The sequence below is a fragment of the Frieseomelitta varia genome, unplaced genomic scaffold, assembly GCF_011392965.1.
Source record: "Frieseomelitta varia isolate USP_RPSP 00005682 unplaced genomic scaffold, Fvar_1.2 scaffold_281, whole genome shotgun sequence".
NCBI classification, from domain to species: domain Eukaryota; kingdom Metazoa; phylum Arthropoda; class Insecta; order Hymenoptera; family Apidae; genus Frieseomelitta; species Frieseomelitta varia.
Window position 1 is genome coordinate 548,305 of NW_025110014.1, and position 23,934 is coordinate 572,238.

General features: G+C 37.9%; 1 protein-coding gene across 1 annotated transcript in view; it reads left to right on the top strand.

Moving 5' to 3' along the window:
* The window catches only part of LOC122529266 (UPF0489 protein C5orf22 homolog), a 558,593-nt gene that overhangs the window by 198,693 nt on the left and 335,966 nt on the right, over positions 1-23,934 (top strand). The gene's annotated exons all lie outside the window — the stretch shown is intronic.

Below are 23,934 nucleotides of genomic sequence, written 5' to 3' on the forward strand. Positions count from 1 at the left end.
TTTCAGCGCACCCTCTCGCCACACCCAGGCCCACCCCCTTGGAACTACGCATCCATCAAGGCGGAATCTCGATTTTCAAATCCACCCCGAAAGGCTCGCGACTCCTTTGCCTTTCCGCTCTCGTTCGATCGTTTCTTCTTCCTTCTCCGAGAAATACCACGGCTCGCGTGACCTGCCGTTTAAACGGGCTCGCCTCCGTCGCTGAATGTTGCAACGCGGCGATCACGTTTTGCGTTTACTGGCTACTCGATGGAATCCTGCCGGATATAGCTCGCGGCCAATGATTTCACCATTCACGGCGACGATCCTGCGAATAGAAAATGTGTACGTTTGGCTGGAGATGTTCGAGGATTGCAGTATCGATGTTTTATGGATGTTTCGGGGTTGATGTAGCTCACCCCCGCTCCCGATCGTATTTATGCTGAGCTTATTTCGCTACTTGGAAACAAGTTTCCACCCTGTTCAATTACCGCATAAAGTGAATATTCCACAAGTTACTAGCTCCTCTACTTCGAAAGTTGTGGAACACTGAACGCTCAGTGTGTCAGGCTGTTGCTAATCAACTATTCGTGTCGTACGTTAAATATATACGTATGTGCAACAAACATCTCGTAACCTCTGTACACTTTGATATAATTGTGATATAATAGTTGTCATAGTTACTGTATCACATAAAATTTCTTTGTCATAAATGTTCAAATACTTTCGTGAGCCAAGATGATTCTCGTGGCCAAAAATATTCTCGTACGTTGATTTATGTACGATACCGAATGACGATTTATTTTAAATTTCCAAGAATAATAAATTCAGGAATCACCCCCTTGCTTGTAATGTATAAATTTCTCTGTCATAAATGTTTAAATACTTTCATGAGCCAATATAATTCTCGCGGTCCGTAGGAAAATATTCTCATCGATTTATATACAATATCAATCGACGATTTAAAATTTCCAAGGGTAATAAATTCAGGAATTATTCCGTGCTTAAAATATATAGTTCTGTGTCATATACGTGTTCAAATATTTTCGTGAGCCGATATAATTCTCATGGTCCGTAGAAAAATATTCTCGTTGGTTTATATACAGTACCAGTCGACGATTTACAATTTCCAAGGATAATAAATTCGGGAATCAGCTCATTGCTCATAATATGTATAGTTCTCTGTTATAAATGTTCAAATACTTTCGTGAGCCACTATAAACGAAGCACATAATCCTTGCGGTCCGTAGAAAAATATTCTCGTCGAATTACACACAGTACCAATCGACGATTCATTTTAAACTTCCAAGTATAATAAATTCAGGAGTCACTCCTTGCTCATAATGTGTATAGTTCTCTGTTATAAATGTTCAAATACTTTCGTGAGCCAGTATAAACGAAGCACATAATCCTCGCGGTCCGTAGAAAAATATTCTCGTCGAATTACACACAGTACCAATCGACGATTCATTTTAAACTTCCAAGTATAATAAATTCAGGAGTCACTCCTTGCTCATAATGTGTATAGTTCTCTGTTATAAATGTTCAAATACTTTCATGAGCCAATATAAACGAAGCACATAATCCTCGCGGCCCGTAGAAAAATATTCTCGTCGAATTACACACAGTATCAATCGACGATTCATTTTAAACTTTCAAGGATAATAAATTTAGGAGTCACTCCTTGCTCATAATATGTATAGTTCTCTGTTATAAATGTTCAAATACTTTCATGAGCCAATATAAACGAAGCACATAATCCTCGCGGCTCGTAGAAAAATATTCTCGTCGAGTTACACACAGTACCAATCGACGATTCATTTTAAACTTCCAAGTATAATAAATTCAGGAGTCACTCCTTGCTCATAATATGTATAGTTCTCTGTTATAAATGTTCAAATACTTTCATGAGCCAATATAAACGAAGCACATAATCCTCGCGGCTCGTAGAAAAATATTCTCGTCGAGTTACACACAGTACCAATCGACGATTCATTTTAAACTTCCAAGTATAATAAATTCAGGAGTCACTCCTTGCTCATAATATGTATAGTTCTCTGTTATAAATGTTCAAATACTTTCATGAGCCAATATAAACGAAGCACATAATCCTCGCGGCCCGTAGAAAAATATTCTCGTCGAATTACACACAGTACCAATCGACGATTCATTTTAAACTTCCAAGGATAATAAATTCGGGAATCAGCTCATTGCTTAATCCTTTCCTCGTCCACCCTCGACCACCCACCTCTCTCATCCGCGACCTTTAGGAATACGCGATCGAGGACAGACGCGCGAGTTCATATTTCATTCGGTTCGGTGTACGCGATGTTTTACATGCACACGGACGGAGCACGAAAATTTTGGGGAATAAATTTAGCACGCTGGGCCCACGGGGCAATTACTTACGAGCTGATGCCCCGCACCTCGACTTCATTAATTTTGTGGAAAAATATGTGCGCGACGAACGACGATGCGACCCGCGCGCGACTCGTTTCGCTCGCGCACACGCGTGTACATGGCGGGGCACGGGCTAGAGAAGAACGTGTTTGATAAAGTGTTACCTGGCGATCGCGCACCTGCCGCTGCGCGATACTTTGCACGCGTCTCGTATTTTTTTTTTTTTCTCCTCTTTGTTTTCAGCCGCGCACGAGCATGAATTAACGGCGAGTTAACATCTATGTCTCGAACGACGAAATTTCGTTCGTGCAATTTATCGATGACTTCAGGTTGTCTCGAATCGAGCTAAGAATCTGGAGAGTATTAATTTTCAAAACGCTTCGTAGCAACGCTAATGAAGTTTTCAGATGTTATGCTAGATGATGTACGTATGTACATACAATCTTGCGGCACAATCGAGAGAGGAAAAAAAGAAAACAAGATTTCTTTTTATTCGATACTTCGTTTTCGAGAAAATCGACTCCGGCAAATTCGTCGGGTATGCTAGAATTTAATTAACACTGAATCTACCGACGCGCGAAGCAAGATTAAGAAAATAGAAAAGTTTTATAATACGATAAATCACGCAAGCTTTTATTTACATGTTTCACGAAGAATCAGTTAAGTTTCTAGAAAAATACTGTTTCGTATTTATAAGATTTCCAACAGAAATTGTAAATCGATCATTTTGACCAATGTAGGAATGAATAATAAACAGGAGGTGTGAAAATAAGGATGAGACATTTAAAGGATGAGACGTTTGTTCAAAGTGAGAAAAAAAATTTCTCGATTTTAGCTCGTGAAAAACTCGACTCGAGACGATAAAACTTTGCAGGTTAAACGACGACGACGACATTCTTCCGGGGGCCGTAAAGCACCGGTTTCTGGCTTGTACACGCGATTTTTATCGAAACGAGAATCGCGGCTAATTCTCGGTTGCGGAGAGACTCCTTGAACGAGCGTTCGTTCACCTAGGAATTCACGACTGTAAGAACGTCTGCACAGTCGTGGATAGATAGATTTCGAGTATCGGTTGGTAATTTATAGCTTCTGATACGTACAAATTGCGCCTGTCCATCTCGCGGAGATGAAATATCGACGGGACGGTGATTAATTGAATTTTTCGTCGGGTCAGTTGTTTCGCTAGAGCGGAAAAATTTGTACGCGCGCGGTATCAACCGATTGCGTCTCGATTTTTTCTTTTTTTTTTTTACACTCGATTCGTTCAATTCAATTTGTTTATAATCGTGTTTTTTCTCCATGTACCGCGGCTGGTGATTAATGATTGACGATTGTTGCTTAATCATTATTCACTTGATTAGCGAATGTCATTTTTCTTACCTTTGTCGTTGCTGTGGATTCGAGTTGAAAGAATATTGAGTTTCACATTGCCAATTTTGCCTGTTAAATACCATGCGATGGAATTATTTACTTGGAACTTAATATTCTTTCGATTTACGATGAATCACCTGTAAATTGCATAAATAAAATGTTATTGATAAGCGTAAATAAAATTTATAAATGTGAGAAACTTATCCGCAGAAATACATTACACAAAACTATTATTTGTATTCTATATTCATGTTTCAATTTCTTCAAACTTCACGATGCAAATTTCGTAGATTGTAAAAAGCAAAATTCTTGAAATTCCTCTCCGTAACCGTAACATTGATAGTAAAGAGAAAAATGGATTAACGACTTTTATATGTGTCAGATTTGATACTTATGCCATTGTATATTTTGCACTCTAGATCATCTTTATGTTTATATTATTGACTCTAGTTTTTTTAATATTGTTATTACGACGTACAAACAACATTCCAATGTCCTCGGTATTTTAATGTTATGCAGTATTATAAGCAATATTTAGCATTGTAAAGAGGTGAACAAAACGTACGTTCATGTGTTTATTAATTAAATTACTTAGAAACAATATATAACTAATATGAATTACAATAAAGATAATCATCTCCAGTCTCTAAAAATTTTGATATAAAAATACATTCTTCGTGAACCAAATAAATTAATCTCGATGGACTTTATCGCATAGTTTGACTTCCCCATAGTTTATATTATCATTCTAATTTCTCGCTGGTAATCGAATTTTGACCAGCGCGATAACAATTTTTTCTTTTCAATCACTTCAAAATTTCAATGAAAGTTCAAACTATTTCACCTTGTTTACCATTTCAATACTTCAAATTATCACTGTAATTCCTTATCATCGATCCGACTTCTTACTGCAAAAAATCTCTTCACGGAGGTTTAAATTATTCCAGTGTGTAAAAAAAAGAAAAATTTAAAGAAAAATTCTTTTCGTTCTTTTCCCTGATTTCCTGAACCAGATAAGATACCACCGGACGCGTTAGCGACTCGGTGTCCAGAATCGTAGCGGCGAAGCTAGTAAAAGAAAAAAAAAAGAAATATATAAAAAGGAGGCCTTTGACGTGGTAATTATCGGGCCGTCTCCGGGGGCAGCTTGCGATCGCTCGAACGAACGCGCGCGAGTGAACGAGCGAGTGGGCCCGCGCGGACGCATCCTTGCGCGCTGCTACCAACGACCGCTACAAATTACAGTTTTCGAGCTGGAACGATCGGGCCCCGGCTTTGCATAAAAAATTATACGCCGTTTCGGAAGTAGGCCGCTTCCGGTCTCCTTGACGAACTATCCTCGTCGCTCATGACGGGCCCGCCTTTACGGCTGCACGCGCTCGGGCACTGCTCGCGTCGCCCGGACAATTTTCGTGTGTGTCTCTTCGGTATTTCGGAGATGGAACCGGACCGATAACTCACCGTGACCAACCGGCTTTTCCTCGTTTCTCTTTTCTCCACTTCCTTCGCAATTAACGTCGAAAACGCGCACTGACGACGCGGCTATTCTTCTGCCACGGTTTCCGGGGGATCGTGAAATGTAACGGCGAGTGTAGATTACGGGTTTTTGTTTGCGAGAGATTTCAAAGAGCAGCGTGAAAAGATGTGGAAAAGTATTCACGTGTTCTATGATGATATTTCGTCTGTGAAACAATTTTTATTCAATTCTCAGTGACGCGAAGCTGAATAAGAATCCACGGTCCAATGACGAGTAAACTGTCATGATTTCTGAAGGATCGTGAAAAGCGACGTATAGATTACGGGTTCTTGTGCGTTTGTGAGAAATTTCAAAGAGCAGTGTGATAATTTCAAAGTTTAATGCTCTCTGTAATGATACTTAATCTGTGAAACAATTTTTATTTAATTCTCGGTAACATGAGTCTGAATAAAAATCCACAATGACGAGTGAACTGTACTTGTTTGTGGAAAATTTATTTCCTTGATACACTATCGATACAGCTGTAATATATTCTGTATTTGATGAACGAATTGATTAAAAAGGAAAAAAAAAAAAAAAAGAAGGGAAATTGAATTTCTCGTTTCTATTACCATTTGATATTTTACCTTTTGAATTTATTGTATCCCTTCAGAGGGAAATGTTTAGTTATTTGATGTAGAATATAGAAATACAGTTTTGACGATACATACATACGAAGAAAAGCAATGAATATATAAATGGACGCATATTAATGATTTGCTACTGGATTTGTTTAATTGCTGTTTAAAAGATAAAGAAACAGTGTACTTTGTCGATCACTTTTTAAAATGTAAAAAAAAGTGTTTTTAATCTAGATACGAACGTTTACTTTATTTATGGCTTGGTCATATCGTTTACACTTGGAACGAATTCATCGACACGGGAACATCGATATTTTTCTTTCCACGAAATTAAGGATCCCTCGGTAAACATGTTTTTCTTTTTTTTTTTTTTTTTTCGTAATGAACTATCAACATCCTTTATCTGATCAACGTATCAAGAGAAGTAATGTACGAGTGTCGCTGGTTCTTTCCTCTTTCTCTCTCTCTCTCTCTCTCTCTCTCGTTTTCTTTCGACTATAAATTACTTAATTACGAATGAAAATAAATCGATACTCGATAATGCGACATGCACCGAGGTACACCAACTCGATGTACCGCCGAGACTGAGAGGCTAAAATATACACGTGAAAAAAAAAAAAGAGGTGAATCGCTTCCACGAAGTATTTCCACGACGCTGCAAAACTTATTCACTGACGTCGGCGCTTCAGTTGCATTAAAGAGTGATCTCGCAACGTACGATCTCGTCGGGGAACTTGTTCCATTTCGAACGGATCAAGTTCGAGTTACATCTCCGGGAACGTGATTACGCTCGGACCGCGCCCACCTTTGCATTTTATATTCCAGCCGCGATTCGGCGGATGTATAACAATAAATTGTTAGCCGCGAAATTGTTAGTTTGCACGTAATTAAAGGGTATGAAGTGCAGCGCGCCTAAGATATTACGCCCCGGTTTATGCCTTTTCGAGCGTCCTTTATTAAGGCCGCTACTTAATTGTATTTGCTTCGATGGCTGAGTACTGTCCGCTACCACGGATGAAATATGTCCCGGCTCGACCCACGTACAAACGATTAATTGCAAGTCCGATGCAAATCTTCGCTTTATGAGAGTGATCGGCAATGGCGATCGACAATCGTGAAATTACGAACAAAAATTGCTGTGATCGTTGTCGTTACACGTTCTAAAAGTGTAGTTTTCATTTCTTTTTGTTTCCCACAGGTGTATTAATATTGCAAACATATCACTCGATGATAGGAATTTTGATTGAAACTTACATCGTTTATATCGTTTACGGTCTCACAGTTTTCAACTTTTTGTGCAAAATTTATAAATGACCCAGCAAAGGCGATCATTGCAGTTGGAATAATTTTACAACGAGTATGTAATGAAAGTAATTAGTTGATCAATTAAGTTATGTCCTTCCACGTAATTACGTTCTAATCTAATACGGAAAATGAAAAGAATACCGTGTGAACCGGTATAAATTATTACCTAATAATAACGATCGATCTTTATGTAACTTATCTAGAAGGTTAGATTCCACGGTGCAATTTTGCATTAATATGATTCAGGAGACTGGTGTGCAGACACTTACCTGCACATTACGCGACATCTACGGTCTAATAATGTACATTTAATAATATCTAATAATATAGAAAACGTTTTTATTATACCTCGTAAAGAAACACACAAAGGATGACATAAAATTCAACGTTCATTTTATCCGCCATTAGACCTATCAAACGTTATAATACAGCGTTCGAAAACCACCGATGTATTATAATTACGTTGCCTCCTATATAATCAACAGAAGTTCAGATTCACCACGCATGACTCGGACACGTATGATAATTATTTCGCTGCCTCGAACAAATACGAACCACGGTGCGCCATTTTCGTACCAATTTGTAACGTGGTTCCCCTCCTTCGGTATATAAACTCTGCGATGCCTGCAGAAACCTGCCTTTACCGTGTTACACGAAAATTGCACGCGATCGCAACGATTGAGCAGAGATCGAAGTGCGAAAGAGATGCAGAGGAAGAGGAGAGTGAAGTGGGATAGCCGCGAGAAAAAGAAAAAAAAAAGAAAAAAAAAAGAAAGGGAAGGTATCGGAACAATTTTCTAATAGCGTCATTAAAAGCGTACGAGTGGTCGTGTTACCGATTAAATGGTGAATTAAGGCGAGGATCCGTGGACTCAAATAACACGGTACACCGGCATCATTTCTCCTATCCTGTCGCATTCCCCAATAAGAAGAAGCGGACGACACAGTTATGTCGATCGTTTCCAACCCGTTCGCTCGTTGCTCGTGTATTTACAGCCTCGCATAAATCTGCAACGAAGTTTCGCTGCTGCTCTCGTTCGCGCCCCTCTATTTCTACATCGTGGAAACGACACTTTACGACTGCCGGTCCAATTTGTTTCCCCGCTCTGTTTGCCTCTTAGCTAGGGATGGGATCAAGTCTAATGCGTGCCTACGAATCCGAGTCAAGTCCGATGTGTAGCAGTAATAAACCCTCGTTTCTTGGGTTTCGAACACTATACAGGGTGGGCTGGAATTCTTAGTACAAGCAGGGGGTGATTCTACGTCAAAAAATAGGTAAAAGAAATTTGGTATGACATTTTTAATTTGGCGCTCGGTTTTCGAGAAAATCTCACCAACGTCTCCGGACCTCACGCCTCTAGATTTTTTTCTTATGGGGGCATATCAGAGAAGAAGTTTATAAAGCAAAGCAAAAGATTATGAAGGAATTCGAGAAATTGAAAAAAACGATATCAGCTTACATTCTCGTTCGGATATCATTAATTCGTCGAGCAAACTGTGTATGCAGCAACGAGGAGGACACTTTCAACAGTACTTGTTGTAATAGTGTACTATATAATATTGTAGTTTTGCAATAGAAAATACTAATAAGGAATAAAAAATTAATTATCAGTGGAAACACTTTGTACTGCTTTAACCACGCAATAAATAATGTTTGTAAACGGCGGTAGAGGCGGTAGAAGAATAGACAACTAAATCGTTCACAAAGTTGAACAAAATTTAAAGTCGATTTTCTCGAAAACCGAGCCTTAGATAAAAAAATGTTATACCAAATTTTTTTCTTATTTTTTGACGTAGAATCACCCCCTGCTTGGTTGTACTACGAATTCCAACCTATCCTGTATATATATAGATAACAGCACTTTGTGTTGACTGAGCTAAACTTCATCTAAACATTTTTACTTTTTACAAGTATATATATATATATATATATATGCTGTTGAATTTTGTAACAAGCAGCTGTAGTAGGTTTTGTTTAGCAGTTTGGAAGATTCGTGAAACAAGTGATTAATTGAAAATTAGAATCCCACGAGATTTTTAGTTGCATTGATAAATTCAAAAATCCCCGATGCACGCTAAGGATCGTCAGTACTTTGTCTAATCGTCAATTGTTCAGTGCATGTTTTTAGCAAAATGATAACAACAAGTAGGAGGACAAAAATTTGTCACGTTTCATTTACAATCATTTGTACGTGTGAGATGCTCGATCCCATCTCTAGTCCAAGCGACAAAGAAGGTACAGTTTATCCGACGATATTCATTAACGTCGCTCGCTAACGTCTTCCACTAAATATGCCCCGATGATATTGACGACGATTCCGTTCAATTAATGCCGCGGCAGTTCTCCATTATAAATTACCATCCGGTGATAGCACCGCCTAATGTCGGCGGGCATTTCGCGCGCGAATCATGCGCCGGGATTTACAATGGTGCTCACGAATCAAATGGATCACCAGCAACACCATTCCGATGTCCACCGAGGGAATTATAAATTGTTGTCAAAGGCAAGCGTTGCTCGGACGTTCAATTTTGAAACTTTCATACGTCGACGTATGCGACCGTTTTGAATTAGGCACGAGGTGAAAGTGTTTGAAATGCCTAACGCAGATAATCTCTTTACAGACATTGAAACAGTAAATGACGTGGAGATTTTTAATACGAAGGATGGACATTGTTTATTTATTAAATTTTTTGTTCATTATGTCAAAAAAGTTTTTGCTAATTATGGTGCTTGAATATTGTGGACTATTATTATTTATAGATTTGGATAGAAAGAATGTACTGAATCGTTGATTCGCTCGTATTTTAGAAAAAATAAAGACTAAGGGTTGAGAAGATGTCTCAATAAAATACTAACCAACAACGTGCGTTTATCTCTGCGCATACTTCGAAGTTTAATTGATGACTGTAATTAAACTTGAAATATAACTGTAAAACTTCCTCCTTGGCTCTCAATAAAAGCATCTGCATATTTCCAGTGTAAAATACAATTACCTGAACCTAAAAATCCGAATTCCATCGTTAAACCAACAATTCGCGCATGCTTCTTCGACGCACGTGTATAGCAACGAAGATGAAATAATCATTACCGGAATAAAGTATCCCGTTTACGCGTCCGTAAACCCCCATTCGAAACTTCCACAAAAGGATTTAGAGTCGTTAAAATATCCATTAACCCATCACCCCGGAAACTTTCTTCGCTCGAGCCTGTTCGCGCCAAAATTTTATCCTTCTCCCTCTCCCTTTCTCTCTCTCTCTCACTTTTGTTGGTTCCCGTGCTTCTTGACCTCGCGATCGATATATTACCATGGTCGGCGCGATCGTAAACGAGCGTGGCCGATAAATTGCTAGACGTCCCGCCGACAATGTCGTCGTTATCGTGGAACTCTAATTTAAACGCTATTAACCTTTGCTCGTCCGACTTAACGATGACAGCCCGAGCCGAGGAGGACGGCTACGGACGTGGCCTGTGACAGTGATCGAGCTCGTACAGGAACCACCTTTCGATAGGTATCGAGTGTTAACGAAGTCAATAGGGCAATGCCTGTCCTGCAACGGGGACAGGACAATAACCGATGTACACCGTCCGTCTGTTCGTCTGGCTGACCGGTTGCGTCCACGAATGGGGGATGGCCGATGTCAGCGCGAGAAGCAGGTGCGACCGTGACTTGCCTTCTCCCCCTACGTTCACGTGTGTACGTGTAATTACGCTTGCGCGTATCTCTACGCGCGTACCGACGCGTACACCCCCGTTCATAAGTATCATCGCCGGCAAATCAGCAAACTTTCGATCCATTAGGAAAATTTTTTATCAGGAGTTGAATAAAATGGAGATTTCGTTTCACCTGCCAAATGTGTACCTTTTTCTATCTGTTATTACGGTATTTTTTCGTTTTTTGCATTTTTCAAGAATGCACAAAAGCGGTCTAATTAGCAGCCGATGCGCGTGCTTTCTTTTTTCCAGTTTACATATTTTACATATATATATATATTAGGTTTCCAAACATTCCATTGGTCCACTTCTTTCGTCGAACTTCTCAGTTTTTTCCAGTGATAACGCTACTGGATTTTCTACTGGAGTCGATTTTTTTTAGAAACGAGACTTGCCAAGGTTCTACAAATTAATAACCATCGTCATTAAATTAATTAAATCAACTTTATAATTTAGCGAAACACAATTTTTCACAATGTATTGTGTAATCAGAGACCAATTAATGGACTCCATTCGCACGAAAATATGAAAAATTTTATATTAATATAATATTTATATAATAATATAATATATATATATATAATATTTTATTGAAAGGTAAAAGAAATGAAAAAATTATCCAAATTGTCCAATTTAAAGATGGATTTCGTTTTACGTGTCCTTCAATTATACGTCTCGTATAATGTCTTAATACTTATGAACGGGGGTGTACGACCATGTTATGCCATCGCACGTGCTCTAGCCTCGTCTAGCTCGCCACCCCCTCTCTCTCCCCCCTTTGCTTGTACCGGCGAGACTTCGTTACGATACGTGTGTACATACCGGGGTGTATGCGAACGACGCGATGTAATGTACGGGGTGGCTTAAGCTGCGTGCATCGTGGTTGGCCGATTCCTTTGTAACGCGGCTTTGCCCGCGTAATTGTGGATTTTTGAGAGGGTGGTTCGCGAGGAATATGATTTGGGACGTGTAATTGAGTATTTTTGGAAGCGGCGTTCCACAAAAACGCGCGCTCTGCAATTGTAAATGCGTGTTCATAAAAGGGGTGTTTTTTTACTACGGTGTTTATGATATGGGTTTAAACACACGATTGTGCAACTTTTGCCGCGAAAACCGACTCAAAATGTGAATTGTAAGAAAGATATATTATGATAGTTGCTCGTAAAATAATTTCTAGGATTGATCGAACTTTTATGCGTTTTTAGGCAATTTTAAAGTGTATGATGTGGAACCGAGATTCTTCTTATGTTCCTAAAAACATGAATTTACATAAATATTCACTGATATTAAATCTTGTGTCTCGAGTCAATCCGAAGTCTTAAGTCTCAATAATAAAAAGCTTTGAAACTCGATTGTGTATTGTATATCATACTTTCAACTTGATATTTAATAATTGCACGTGATCTAACGACAGATTCTCTGTTTGATTTCAGGTAAGCCTAGAAAATGTAATTGAACTGGTTTCCTCCGCTCTGATGAACTTTTTCCAACGGGAACACATCCAGGACTTCGTTATTCCAAGCTGCAAGAATGCAAACGTCTTCACGTACGTTTCTCTTGAGTTATTTATACAGCAGTATTGTATATTTTTACCTCTGATCTCTATACATGCACGATCTTAATTAAGACACACTGCGCGATCTTTATTCATTTGCTCGTACGTTACTTACTTCGCATCATAATGAAATTACTGCGTGGTTCCTTTTATACTTCGGCTCTTCCACGTGTAATTAGAAATATTCTTACTTGCATTATCTTTTATATTTATACGACCGGTGTTATCGCACTCGGCCGGATTTTAGCACGATTCTCTGCGCAGACAGTGCTTGTATTCAGTTTCGGTTCACCCAGTTAAAATTACATAAGGCACAGTTAAATAACTGAAATACAAGAGGAGCAATTAGTATCTGGCATAGTGGAGCTGTGCATTGACTCAGAACGATTTTCTACGGTTTCGTTGGCAGAATTTAGTGGAACGGCACCTCGCCGAGTGTATCAGATGGAAGGTAGTCGTTCCGAGAATATTTCCACCGCAAGTTACATGCGTTTAATTCAACAATTAACGAACAGTTATGCAAAACCATTTATTGACCCAAATGCTCAGCCGTTCGTATATTATCATTTTACGTTCGAATTTAACTGTACCGTCAATATGTGTGCCGTATATATAATATAACGTTTGATTTTTATTCACTTTTACGAAATGACAGCCTTAAGTATTATCATCTGTTATTGAAGTAATGACGTTAGTACTCTATTAACATTTTATCTTTGCTTCACTTTACTTTTCTGTTGATTAAGAGATAGTAGAATTCTCACCCGACCTTGTTCCAAATTTTCAAATTTTTCGCGAGACAGTCGACTCTGAACAAAATTTTTATCCTCACAATAGATGGTAGAATTCTCAGTCGACCTTTTCCCGAAAATATTGAACTTCGTAACAAAGTTGAGCCTGAACAAAATTTTTATTCGCAGCAAAGTCTCCCCTTTCTGGACAATATGTTCTTCGAGCAAAGAATTTTCCACAGCGATAGAACTCCACTGTTTTTCCTAAAATACTTGAATCCTACGAGTCACGGGTCTGATAATTTCAAACACACAGACAATAATAATACAAACTAGATGCCCATAGAAAATGTGTGACGTTTCACGCGTCAATTATTTTCGTAAAAACCCCCTGCTTTTCCAAACTTTATTTCCTAATAAACCGACGAAATAATTCACGAGACCGATTAATAACGAACTTGCTTTAAGCAGTTTAGAGATGGTGGTTACGCGGTGAAATTAATACTTGCCCGTCCTCCGATCCGAATGATACTCTCCGGCGGCTGAAATTATTAATTACACGCATACAGACAGACAGACAGACAGACAGATAGGCAGCGCAAAAACAGCTCCAACGTGGAAACTCGTGCACGCGTAGAGAACGACACGAAACAGAGGGGCAGAAACGCAGAAAGAGGGATGTTGCCAGACGGATTGAACATCTTCGTTTGGTCGTCGCGGAGGGTAGATTTATTCACAATGGTATGCATATATCATTTATGCATGACACGTGGATACGCGCGTTGGTGTTCGTGCGTGTTGGATGGTAGATGCACCCATCTGCATATCCAGCGTAGCCGGGTATCGTATTATAGTCACTTCTCCACGCGGACCGCCGCCTTTTTCCTTTCGTTTTGTTCCCGTTCCATATATTTTTCCGTTCCTTTGCATATTAAACAAGCGGACTATTAAATATGTTAAAACGAGTTACGTGGTCGTGTGAGTCGGCGGAGTCTCAGCGACTTATAAGAACCACGCTAATGGCGTGCAAACGATTCCGTCGCGAATTAATTTCGCGATTAATGAAAGCTGCGATGTAACGATGAAATTGGCAAGGTGAGGGGGGGAGCGGGATTTACGATCAACGATTTACTCGACGAATGTTGAGTATTAATCCACCAAGGATCTTATTTTTTTTTTTTAACACTAAGATTGTGAAAGGGAATTCCAACGATTCGTTTAATAATTTTTCGTCCCTGTGTCCTTTATTTAGACTCTATAATTTAATGAAGTAATCGCTCAGTAATCAATGGGTTGAGATATCGTCTGTGCATTATAGTTTTTAAAAATGGAACGATGTGCTAGAATGTCAGAATGATGTTAGAGCCTGTCTTCTATTTAGAATCTACAATATTATTGTATAATATAATATTGTCTCCTATTTAATACAATAAAATAATCTTCTATTTAATAAAATAAAATAACAATAAAGTAATTTAATAAAATTTCGAGTAATTACTTAGTAATTAATGGGCTGAAATATCGTCTGTGCATTATATCGTAGTTTTCAAAATGGGACGATGTAGACGATGATATTAGAATAGAATATTAGAATGACATTAGAGTTTGTTCTCGATACGTAGCTTGTTAAGAGAGAATGATAGGCTTTGTTGGTTGTTTAATACAGAATAATAGAACCACTAACAAAGTATGAAGATTAAGTATTACTGTATTAAATAAAATCTAAATTACTTGATGAATTTGTGTTATTGTGAAATTCTAACATCATATGACTATGATCTCGTGTGTAGATTTCTATTAACATTTAGTTGGTTTGGTATTGTATCACACTGACGAGCATAATAACTTAGTATTAAATTACTTAATTTTAAAATTCCTCAGTTCATTCCACATTTTATTGTATAGAAGACTATATTATTGTATATAAGACTATATTATAATAACTTGTATATAAGAGAGAGAGTTAGGTATGTACATTCCCGCCGAAAATTTCAAATTTCTGGAATAAATGCAAATAAATTTCATTTACGATACTAATATTTTCAAGTATTGGACCTGCAGTCGACAATATCTCGAGATGAAAATTGCACGAAAAATGTCGCAAAACGTCTGAGCGTTGATGAAATAATAAACATGGTTCGTAACAATGTTGGAAAATAAACTCATGTACCTACTTGAAGAGTACCGACCAGAAAGTTGAAGGTCACGGAGCCATATATCCGTGAATTTCATCGACGTAAGGACCGATCGATTCGATTGGTAAAGGGTTCGTTTGCACCTTCCACCACGGATGACATCTCGAGCCGAATCGCTCCCGGTGGATTTACGCGCGGCGTAGCTCGCGGAAACACGCGTCCCTTATCTTCTTTAATTCATTAACCCGCTCGCCGCGCCGCACCACGCGGCCTCTCCATTACCAACTCCCGCAACGCTTCCATTAGTGCGTATATTCACGTCAGTCTTTACACCGCATTTACAAGTCACGACACGCGGGGTTAACGTTATGCAACGACCCGGCCGATCTCTCTCTCTCTCTCTCTCCCCCTCTTTCTCCCTCTCTCTTTCTCCCTCCCTTCGTATCTCTCTACGCGTATACGTCGGTGCGCGTACCGCACTAATTCTCACACTAATTCTCGCACTAATTTACCCATGATCCGGATACGCATTCGCATGCATCAAACCGTACACCATGCGCTTGTACCAACACGGACGAGGCCTTGTATCCCGTTCGTACACTGTATGAATACAATACGCGGCCATACGTGTACGTTATGCATGTATACACGTACAGGGTGATTCAACAGAAACGAAACGTCTGTATCTATATATATATATATCTTCGTTCTGTTTATTCGATCGAACGGTCGTGATTTTAATCGCGAGATTGCCAGATGATTCCCGATGATTTCAGATCGTCGTCGTTTCATGGTTCGCGTTCGCAAGATAGTCAGGATTATTGTAATATTGGTTTATCGAAGAACGCCGTGAAACAAATATATTCGATCGTATACTGTATTTATATGTCTTCTGGCTATGATGAATAATCGTCTCCTATTTCCTCTTTTAATTCGAGCAATTGATAAACGTGAAATGATTCTCATTTTCGTTTCAAAGTTACATCATCTTTAAACGTCGTTGAATTCGTCTCTTTATATTATAGATTTTTTACAATGCGCCATAAAGAGTTTTCGACGCAGCTAACAGATTGAAAGACACTGCCAAATTTACAAAATTATTTAAAGAATTCTGTGAAATAACAGAAAACGATGGCTAATGTGTATTCAATAAATATTTGAATCTATTTATATTTAGTAAATTTAGTAAGTAAGTTCAAATAATATTTATCATTTAATAAATATTATATTTGAATCTATTTATATTTAGTAAATTTAGTAAATAAGTTCAAATAGTAATATTTATTATTCAATAAATATTATATTTGAATCTATTTATATTTAGTAAATTTAGTAAATAAGTTCAAATAGTAATATTTATTATTCAATAAATATTATATTTGAATCTATTTATATTGAGTAAATTTAGTAAATAAGTTCAAATAGTAATATTTATTATTCAATAAATATTATATTTGAATCTTTATATTGAGTAAATTTAGTAAATAAGTTCAAATAGTAATATTTATTATTCAATAAATATTATATTTGAATCTATTTATATTGAGTAAATTTAGTAAATAAGTTCAAATAGTAATATTTATTATTCAATAAATATTATATTTGAATCTTTATATTGAGTAAATTTAGTAAATAAGTTCAAATAGTAATATTTATTATTCAATAAATATTATATTTGAATCTATTTATATTGAGTAAATTTAGTAAATAAGTTCAAATAGTAATATTTATTATTCAATAAATATTATATTTGAATCTTTATATTGAGTAAATTTAGTAAATAAGTTCAAATAGTAATATTTATTATTCAATAAATATTATATTTGAATCTATTTATATTGAGTAAATTTAGCAAGTAAGTTCAAATAGTAACATTTATTATTCAATGAATCACAGCGAGCCACTTACGGATTCACCGTATATGTATAGGACATTTACGTTTAATAGTACGCGAACACGGATCGCCAGAAGGATAATTTGGATCCTCTTGGAACGTGATTGTGCGCGTTTCTATTGGTCCTCTCTACTGGGTGGTATATCCGTCACGAACGTCTTTCTGCCACTCTGATATCTCGCTCGTATTTGCATTACGCGGCCACGCAGCTATCGTGGATCGTAAAAGACACATTGCGTGTCCAGTTCGTGGCGGCTGGTAATCGATGCCTCGGAATTTACGAGCTTTAATAACGTCGTTTTGCCCAGGTGGTCGTGGCACAATCACGACGAGATTATCGAGATCGTCAATCGGCGATCATGGTCGGACGAAAGTGGACCCGGGAGATCCTTCCTTTTGCATTTTGACCGGTTCTCTTCTTTTCACCCTTGGTGCCTCGGCTCGTCGTAAAGCTTCTTTTTCTTAATCGCGTTCTTTTTTTTTCGCTGCGCCAGAATGAATCGAACGAATCGTTACAGAAATAGCAGATTGATCGCTTTCTACGCTACGTGGAGTAATTCTGTTTTCTGAAGACTTTGAAGAACCATGGAATTTTAAAATGTGTGTTTCTTTATTTGATTTCTGTTGGACAAATATGCAGGTAGTTGACCGTATTAGCTATTTGACGTGTTTTCTAAAAACATGTGAAATTACCACGTCAGTGGAAATGAATGAAAATCAACTTGACTCTATTGCAAATATCAGTAACAATTTCCTTCGTCTCGGTATAAATTTCACTTTACCTGAAAATGAAATACTTTCTCTACGTAAATAATAAATTAACTCCTAACACAAGATAACAATTTCGTCGATCTTCGTTGTCTTAAAATTTTCCAAACAAATAGCATTCATAGTTGCACTTTATATTACACGTGCTTGCGTAAATAATCATCAATTTCACGCGATAAAAATCGAGTCGACCTCCTTCTCGAGTATCTGAAACCTGTAGCACTGAGCATTTATAAATTCCTTCCTTAATTCATCAACAGTTCGCCCCGAGCGTGCAAGTCGCATAGAAATTATTCATCGATGGTTTCCACCCTCTGTATTGCGGTACCGTGTGTCATTTTCTATGCATACGAGACCTAGGCTTACGTGCGCACGTGTGTGTGTGTGTGTATGCATCTGCGAATAAGCCTGCGGATTCACGGCTGCGCGTAGACAGAGAAGGGAGAGATACGCATCGTCCACGATATTGTTGTCTTCCGATTACATCGGACAATGGGTCCATTTCCGGAAGTGGAGCGGAAATTGTGCCTCCCAGCGTGACAGTGGATGGCGTTACGTGGCCACGTTCGGCGACGTCTTCGAGAGAAATGCAATTTCGGTAACCGCCAAGAAGGAAGCCGGAAATTGAACGGATCTATTGTGTACGATCGATGCGCGATCGGTTGATCGATCGTGTTCTCAGAAAATTTTAAAGGGAAGTTTCATCGAATCGCTAAATAATTTATTTCGATTGGAGGATTCGCGAACTTTAGAACTTCGGATTTGGAATTCCGTGATTTAGGAAATTTAGGATAGTCGAATTTGTTTCTTTATTTATATAAATTATATAATTTCATTTATAGAAATTTAAAAGATTGTTATATCTGTGTAACAAAGAAAGATCGCGATGTTATTCTATCGTTTGAATTCCCAAATAATTTTTGATTTCTGTGTCAGGTATTAAAGCTTAACGTTAAACTGTATAAAAGATGGAGAAAATATTTTAGAAACACACCAGTAAACATCTAAAATTTCCTACTTCTCATTTCAAACCTAAATTAATTTTCCGACGGCTTGCCGATAATTGATATTAATTCCAGATTTTTAAAAGTTTCGCAAGTCAAACGTCGATTCCTTTCTCCTGAGGATAATTTATATTTATTTATCATTCGCTGAACTATCCCATAGCTCAAATACCTACCGGAGATCGAGTTGCTTTCCCTTTACGATATGATAAATGAACGCGTTCGAATTTCTAAGAGGATCGAAAGAAAAAGGAGACTAAGTATCTGTGTAAATGTCAGTGAAGCTGGTTGTTGTTCGTTTCTTACCGTAAGGTGCTGATTATGCGAATAACTAGGGGAAATAACCTCATCCGATAAATCAGTAATAGTATAGCTGTTCGACCGTGCTTCGATAATTTATACAGGAATTTCCGATTACGTCAATGTCTATTGATCTTAGGATTTGAATAACTAGTGTCTAGATTCTAGACGTCTGGATAACTAATGATACACTCATTTCTCGGAATAACTTGTATTTATCTCTTTCGAATTTTCTGAGAATTACCGTGAAAACGTACGTCCGTCATTGAAAAGATAAAGGATTTCATTATAAAAAGGGTATATAATACAAATGATCGCACGAATTTTAATTTCAATTTTTCAGAAAATAACATTTCGTTTAAAGTACTCCAATATATGAAACTTTGACGCACCATTTATCGGAAAGTCGAAATTAATCGAAATTCGAGCTTTTAAGCAGGTAGTCCCTACGTTTCTACGAAATTTCTTTGTCGATGTTTCTCGACATCGGTCGGATGGTCAAGATCCAAAGACAGTAGCCACTATCGATATCCCAAGCTAAATAGGAAGCGTTTAACAGCTTGCACGGCCACGTTGGTCGAAGTCAAACATCGAGTGATGTTTCATCATTATCGCGACGCTCTTAACGAAACGCGTGGAAAGTTTCTCTGAAAGGGCGAATCCTGCACGTACGTGGCATCTCCGCGTTAGTCCGACATTAAGTCACGGCTACGACGAACTGTTAAACAGCGAGGGCCATTATTCTCGCGGCATCGCGACACGCGCGGAATGCGTTTTTTCTTCTTTCTTTCTTTCTTTCTTTCTTTCTTTTTTTTTTTCTTTTTTTGTTTCTTCACCTGACAAAAGAGAGACAAAAGGCCTCGCTAGCGGTGACAAGCAAACGGCCCCCCTCCGAACGTGTGCATAATTTATTCTCATAAACTCGGAAGCTGGCGCGGTCTTTAAACGAAATAAAGACGTCGTTCGAGTGTGTCTTTTCACGAGCGGGTCATGCACGCGGGTTATGAACACGTAAGTGCATAAATCCGCACGACCATCGCCGCGTGCCATTTATTAGCAATTGTAATGAAACTCCTGTTGCAACGATAGTTTAGAGTTTCTCTTACGACAGTGTCAGCTATTAAGCCGTGTCGCTCGTTCCTTCTTCTTTTTTTCTTTTTTTAGCCTTCTCTCCTCTCCCCTCTCTTCTACGGTCAACCTTCTTTTGTTCTACGATCGAATCTCGATGATTGAAAAACTGCGAGAATGCGAGTGTAATGGCCTGTTTTATTTTTCGATTTCTACACGCGTTTAAACATTTTCCTTCCTTCGAGTTTTGATTGAAAATTTTATTTGAAATCGAATTCGGAGAGATGTAATCGCTTTCATAGTTTACTTGTATATACTTATATTTCATTTCAAACATCACTCGAATTAATAGTAATAGTATTAACTATCGGAGCGTTTGCAGATAACCTTTCACGTGTCTTTTACAAAAGATTTTAAAATTTCATTAGTATCATTTCACGAGATTCAAGTATCGTGATTATATATTGATCAAGCTTCTCGAGAGTTGAATATTGATCGTGCGCTCGAAGAATTCATCTTCCGAGAGGCCCAACTTTTTCTCACTGAAGGAAATCTCTCCGCAACACAGAATTCTCAAGCCAGATTATAGATCTTAGCTTTTCCTTTTGAAATTCAAATTACAAAGATCCAACTGTATTATTATTCTTTTTCTTTTTTTTTCTCTTTCTTCCATCTTTTTTATCTCTGTCTCTCGGCAAGAGTTCGCTTCGATTCTCGTGTGGCGTATTTACAGGCCACGGCGCCCAACGAACGCGAGCGGGCCGTCTAATGGCAGTGTAAATAGTTTCTATTGAATCAGTGGGATCCCGTTGCCGGCCATCTTGCTTAGAATTTCCTGCGTGCCCTCTCGCGCGGTGCTATCTCGCGCGCGCACGAAGGCGCCTTCAAAAGCGCAAATTTCCTGCCCGCCTATTTGCCATCCCATTAAAGCCAATGAAGGCGCGTCCTCTCTTATATTTTGCCATGAAACTGTCTGGCCTATCTCGCGAGCCTGTGTACTGACCGTAGGAGCAAAAACCTTTGTATGTACACGCCGTTCCGCAACAATTGTTTGGCAGGACGCGCGTCTTAGTGATAGTGATTACCTTTTTCTTTTTCTCCTAAAGAATATCGCTGTTACGTCTCTCAAATTCAACGCAAACTCGATGAAATTTTCGTTGTTAAATTTATGCACAGTTAAATTTTAATTGAATTAATTTAATGATGTGAAAGGATTGAATTATTGAGTGCTTGCGTTATTTAGTAACACTGATTTCTTCTCTGTAAAGTCTTTTTTAACAGGCTCGTCAACATTGTTCGTGGAAATTTGTAATGTTAATTGATGTTTCCATTGCTGACGAGCACTTCTTGTATTTCTTCGTGAAATTTTCAATTTTCAATAGCTGATAGTAGCATTTTATTGCAAAAGTTTGTATTATGGTTCGACGAATGCTAACATTACTGCGAAACATTGACTTTTTTTTTTTTTTTGCTGAAGAATTTAAATCTCTGATAGCTAAATGTGTTTTAGATCTATTAGATTCGTCGGTGTTAATAGTAACACTGAATTTTTTTGTTATAAAAGCTTATGACACGAACTGAATACTTTTTTGTACTCAGTGAGATGATATCGGTCCATTACTGTTCAGACGAAAAACCCTTTTAACAGGTTTCACCCGTTTCTCGGTTATTTTTATAACTTCATTTATATTTTGAATATTCTTATTACCATGTATATATTCAGTGAAGCATAATTTTAGTACAATTTGCAAAATTGCTTCATTCATTGCGCGACGCTTGAACCCTTCTTCTGTTCTGCATATTAAATATTTAATCTGCAATTTAATATCTCGGCCTCTCACGTTTGCCATCGCGAGATTTTTTTCATTTATCATCTTAATTTAATTTTTCATTTTACGAACATCGAGCACGACGAACTTTTACCACCGACGGGGATATCTTACGCTCGTCATATTTCCTCGACTCGCTTCTCTTCTATCTCTCGTCTTCGATAATAATGATCAGTTTAATTTTATCGGCAACAGCGATCCCGTATTCCCGTGTACTGACAATATTTAACGACTTTCATTTCAGTAACCGGCTGGTAACGATTAATACTTCACGGGGCTTGCGTTGACAAGAAACTGGCAACTGGCCGATTACCGATTCAATTTGCTATAAAGCGAAATCGCTGTTAATTTATAACTTCATCGTGTTCTTCGTCCGACTTGAACCTTCAATTATCCAGCTGCGTTCTTAGAATCGGTTCCTTCTTTCGAGAACATATTATAAGATTATAACTGGATGCAAAACGAGCACAGTCTACACGCGTATCCGTTAATTAACACATTGATCTTCGACGACATTCGAGTATTACAATCTCCTGGCGTATCTCGTACTGGCACTGCTCGTACAACTGTGAAAAATGCAAAATTGAAATAGAAGCAAATCGACATTCACTGCTGCAACATTGTCTGTGTTAACGTTGGAACTGTCAAATTATTAAATTAATTTCATTATAAAATTTATTATGGTGCGAGGAGCAGGAAAAATAAAAAATAACACGATAAAAGAATTATTGCACAAACATTTGTTTGTCGCGAATAAAACTGTAAAACTTCTCTAAGAAAAGAATTACTAATTCGTTGGTCATTTTGATCCATTTTCTGGCAGTTCTAGTGTTAAACGCGGTAGAAAAATTATAGACCGGTTTGATTAATGGCACACGTCTGCAAGGTTCTCGATGACGATTCATTATCCTGTATGGAACCTCGTGTTGTATCCGCGAGGTTCCGTACAGCACGAGGGTGGTCCGTTCTCGTTCGTTTTTCACGGCAGCAAGGGGATCAGCTATAATTCGAAGCGACACCACGCCTTCCACCGCTTACCGTAGCTTTAATAACACCACGCTGTGAAATACAATAATTGTCGTATTATAATTCATCTGTGAGACGCCAGCGAAGCTTCCTCGATTCGCTCGCACTTCCTCCACGATCCCTACTTTCGACATCTTCTCGCCAAGTGGCATTTCAATTGACGAGCGCAGTTTTAGTTTACATATGTGTCGAGGTGATGGTGGCTCGTTTGAATTCGGTGATTTAACAGATCGTTTAATTTTAAAAATTAAAAGTAAAATTTTAAGCGGTATTTCGCCTCGTAATGGCTGAATTTATTGAGAGTTAGACGAGTTGTAATAAGTAGAATACGCGTGCCTGCGTAACGCGGCATTTTCTACTTGCAGTTTCGTTGACTCATTGCGGGTTTGCTTATTGGTAAAAATGCTCCTCGTTTGTCAATATTCCTTGTTTATTAATGAAATATAATATTTATTTAAATTTTTGGTCATTTCATTTAATTAGAAGAGATTAAATTTTATTTATTTTATTATACATATACATGTTGGATTAAAGGTACTCTACTACCGTAAGGTGTCTTTCTGTTTTCTTTCGCGTATTGTTAATTATGTGACAGTTAATGAATAAATGTAATTCGACATAAATTTAATGTTTCAAGCTCTGAGAATTATTAATATCCTACAAATTACTTATTTATATATTTGTACATACAAATGAATTATTGCACTTAATGTTTATTATTTATAATCGGTCGTATGGCGATTAATGTTTAAAGAGTGAT